Below are 4,970 nucleotides of genomic sequence, written 5' to 3'. Positions count from 1 at the left end.
TGTCAACCTATATGTTAAAATAGTAAATCGAATCTCTGAAAGGCGGAATGGAAATACCTGGGCTGGGCTGTAAACAGTGTTGACCTTTGAGTTCTTTTCTCAGTAGAAAGCATGAAATCAGATCATGTCCAGTATGACAGATGGAATGGCTTTTCCTTGTTCCCAGTCAGCAGTTTTAATGCTTCCAGCCTTCCTTCTATTTTGGACAATGCATCTCTAAGCTTCACTTTTGTTAGGAACTTTTAAACAGTGACCATGCAAGCAAAAGCATCTATCATTTGTCTTCCTTTGAATAGCAGAACGGCCAAAGCTCAGAATAAGATGTACGTTTCAATTTCCATCAAAGCAGAAGCTACAGCATCATGAGGAAGAGGCAGATAAGAAAACAGTTGGGACGACTTTCAGCAGCGAAATGTTTAAAATATCAGTTGGGTCAGCCCGGCTTGTCAAGTTGTTCCAGCTTTTTAAAATTTTGAATAAAAAGCTGAAGCAAAGCAAAGGATGGAGACTCCATGGGATTTGTTTCATCTCATGGACCTGAGAATGGATCTTCTTCCAGAACCACTGAATGCTGAAAATTTACAATACTCCAAGGAACAACCTTCATCCTCTTTGTGTGTTGGGAAGCCTGGAAGCTCTGCAGCATCTCAGTTGTTTAATAAAAAAGGCCTATAGGAGGAATATGTGCTGTATTGCTAGAAGTATGGCTCTACATCCAAATCAGTTGTATGTGCCAGTCTCTTCCATGGCTGCTGAAGTAAAAAATATTTGTTAAAGAACTGATCATTTCCAGGTGCTATATAGGATTTCACCTGTCAAGTAAGTCCAGACATGGAATTTCCTAACCAACATGTTACACAGTGGCTGTTTGTGGAACCAAGGCAAAGTGGAAGAAATGGGAATAAATTAATATCAGCCATGAACTGTTAGAAAACCCAGAGGATTGTAGTGTGGAAGTCACTGACGTTCTAGGTCATCAACATCTACAGATCAGGTCAAGCAACCCTCATTTTTCCAAAGAACGGAGGATAGACTCTTTAAGGAATACAAACCCCAACATTTCACAGCAAATTTCTGGAGTGGAAATCTGGGAGTGAAATACAGTGTAGACATGTCTGTATAGGATGTTTTGTGTGGGTTTCCTTTAGAAGAACTATATAGGAAACACACACACCAACCAGTACCTCCGTTTTGACACCACCCATAAAGTAGGCATCATCAGAACCCTCCAGACACGAAAAGAAACCATTCACACCATCACTTCACAAGATTTTTCCAGCGTTTTTTTATCATCACGACGCAAGACCCTCTGCATTTAACCCATCTCCTTCGGGAGTGTGGGGTTAAGGGTCTTTGCTCAGGGATCCAGAGTGGCCTGTCTGGGGGAGTGGGGCTCAAACACAGAATCTCTGGATTCCAATGCCCTAACCACCCGGCCACCACTCCCCCGAAAATGTATATCCCTCTATTGTCCCACGTTGGGGAAATTCACTCCCTGCATTTAACCAATCCCAATGGGAAGCAGTGGGCTGCCATTGTGTGGCGCCCAGGGAGCAGTGTTTGGTTAAGGGCATTGTTAAGGAACCCAGAGAGCAGGCTGTGGGGATTGAACCGGGTACTTGCAACCTTATCAGAGCACAAGCGCACTGCTCTAACAACTAGGCCAACAGTCCCACTTCCAATGGGAGATGAGAGAACAGGGACATATCAGGACAGCCCTGAAGAACTGCCCATCTCAGATGGACTTTTCTAAAAACCAACAATGAGAAGCCTGCTAAGAGGGAAAAAACAGAAGAGGGAACATTGTCATTCCGTATGGTGCTGGAGTCTGTGAAAAACTCAGGAGGATTTTCAACCAGCACCTGATCAATGTGTACCTTAAACCCGGCAACACCCTGAGACAAAAACTGGTTCACCCCAAAGATAAGACACCCAGAAACAAAACCGACAAAGTGATTTAAGCCTTTCAGTGTAGTGAAGGATTCACAGACCTGTACATTGGAGAGATCAAGCGACACATGCGCATGGCTCAACACAGGAGGGCCAACTCCTCGGGACAGGACTCTTCACCTATGCCTGAAAAGCTACAGGATACTGGTTTGAGGACATCAACGTCCATATTCTTGCAAAGGAAGAAAGATGGTTTGAGCGAAGGGTTAAGGAGGCCAACTTTGTTAACCTGGAAGAACCATCTTACAACAGAGGAGGTGGTCTTAGTTATTACCTTACCTTTCACCTAATTACAAAGCACTTTTAGGAACTATGCCCAGAAGATTCACCTCTCACCTTCAACCTGACTCATACTTTCAAGAGGCATGTGACCGAAACCACTCTGATGAGGGTTAAGGACCCATTTGAGCCCTCTAATGATCTAACACCCCCAGGTAAACCTCCATGGCCAATCCAGTAGAAGGGATCAAAGCAATGTTTTGTTCCCATTAATTCTTTGTTAGAACTTCAGAGGCCTCTTGGATGAGAGGTGAAATATCTTCTGGAAAACTTCACATCCAGTTGCCTAGATTGAACTTCTTCAAGCTTGATAATGACCTGGATGACTGAGAATCTCAATAGAAGTGTAGAAGTGTGAATAACTCTGGTGTATGCTGAGGGGGGAAGTAGTCAGAGTCAGTGGGTTTTCGGTGGATACTGCAAATACGTAAATGACTTTCTATGGATGTCCTCTAAAGAGTAGTGTAAGCAGTTCCTGAGTCAAGGGGGGATGAGGCGTGAGGGCATACCTCTTCTTAAAAAAATCGTAAAAAATCATCCCCCCATACCATCCATTGTGACATGTTATTACTGAATGTGTAAAATTTCTACTATATATTAACAGTAATGGCAGTAATACTACAACTTTCAACATTTGGCAGGCTGTTGGTTTACGAGTAGCCTGAGTAAAATAAATAAAATCAAAGAAGTGTCCTACCATGACTATCAAGCTGATCCCAGTGGGAAATTAGTCCCTAATTATGAGGGAGCAGTGATAGCCATGTGCCATAGGTGCCTTGGTTAAGGTCAATTGGGAAATGGAGACCTAGTGGTTAGGGCATAGAGCTTGGATTCCTGAGATTCTGCGTTTGAGCCCCACTCCCACAGACTGCCACTCTCTGAGCAAGACCTGTAACCCCACATTGCTCCCTTGGCGCGTAATGTTTATAGACTCTATTAATTAGGCTATGTTTGCTTTTTTTCCCAGAAAAATCCAACATTGCCACCCTTCTTTTGTTTTTTTTACAGCTAGACTACTGTTTAGCGTGAAAAATAATGTCCATTATAATGGACACAAAGGAATGTTCTGGGTCTCAGGAGGTTACAGTTTCATAAATAGCAGTTTTAGCATCTTTTTGAAAGAACAAATAAATTCATTTTTCATTCAATTTTTCTTCGTTAGCTTGGAAACTGCTCTATTTTTTCACAGTTTTCCAAAGAGGACATCATCTAGAAAATCCATGTTTTCTCTTCCTGTAAAAGCTGTTGGTTTTCCTTATTTTAAAACCTTAAAAAAACAATTAAAATTGAAAAAGAAAAAAAACTGCGTAGCAAATGTTTAACAATCATTTGTCTTTAATCAAAACTTTATGTAAACTTGATGACTCTGGACTACTTATTTGCTGCACTCAAGGAATAACAGCTATTTTCATTTTAAAGGTTAGACGTCAGAGATGCTGTTATACTGAAGCCAGACCAGTTAGCTCCCTCCTCCCACCCATGGTGGTTGTCATGGGGAACGTCGCTGAAAATCTTAACCAAATGCTCTGATAGAGTAATATTAATAACTTTCATGTGAACAATTGAAACAATATAATTATCAAAGAACAATTTAGGTCTAAAAAGACGAGGCTCACTACCTCTTTGTCAAATTTGGATTCTTTTTCTATGTCTTTGAATAATGTTTATCTTCAAAATGAATTTTTTTTATTTAATTGCATTTAAGTCAGATGACTGGCTATATTAGACTGATGATGTAGACTTGATTTATCCAATTTTAATACATTCACTATTTTTATGACTTTTATGATGACGGAAATAATGACTGATTTAATTTCATTTTCCTTAAGAAAAAGCTAATTTAATGAACTATTGGTCCAGAATCTCTCATCACATATTGGAGCAGCGAACCGGCAGAGAGCAGGTTTGAGGGTAGAGCTGCTGATGTCATTTCTCCCTTGGTGAGGTCACATCAGCTGAGAAGGGCACCAAACACATGGTTTTAGACACAAAAGCAGGATTTCAACAAATTATAATGCCTAAAGCATGTATACAGCAGTAGATGACATTTATAGAGTTTGTCAGCAATGAAAGGTTTTTTTTTTTTAATGGTGAGTCGTCATTGAACATGATGGACAGCAGGGGGTTTATTTATCCCTCCTCTCCATGGCTCCCTCTCCTGCTGGAGGAAACAGGATTACACAGTTTCTGACTGGCAGCAGTATTCAGGCTGTGGTTGATCTGAGACACTGGTGCCTCTGTGAAGAGGCTAGGTAATATGTGTGACATCTGGTTTGCTCTCAGAGGGAAAACTGCAGAACAACCAAACATGTCTGGTGCAGCTGTTCCCATGCTGGGATGCAGATAGGCTAATTTTGCAGGTCAGTCCATGTTTTGCTCAGGTATGCTTTAGGAGATACTTCTGAGCAGAGGGGATTTTCCTCCATCTTCAAAGCAACTTACAGCCCCCTCAGTTTTCCTCCATGCTTATTCCTTCATTTCTTTTTCTGTTAGCTCTATGTAGACTTTCTCCTTCTGTTCGCTTTCTCTAACATCCATTCATAATTTAACTCAATTACCCTTGGGAAAACCTTTCATCTTTGAAGTAAAAAGTTAGGTACATTCTATTGAAGACAGGGCTTCCTGAATGTGGCTTGTCATATTTTGACTTGTAACAATGTACCAAGCAAAGACAAGGGCTTTGAAATATCCTGTGTTTTTTAAACAGGCTTAAAAAACTGGATGGATGATGGATGGATGGA

This window comes from Cyprinodon variegatus, unplaced genomic scaffold, assembly GCF_000732505.1.
Source record: "Cyprinodon variegatus isolate N-32 unplaced genomic scaffold, C_variegatus-1.0 Scaffold430, whole genome shotgun sequence".
Lineage (NCBI taxonomy): Eukaryota > Metazoa > Chordata > Actinopteri > Cyprinodontiformes > Cyprinodontidae > Cyprinodon > Cyprinodon variegatus.
Note: the sequence above shows the minus strand (reverse complement) of the source record.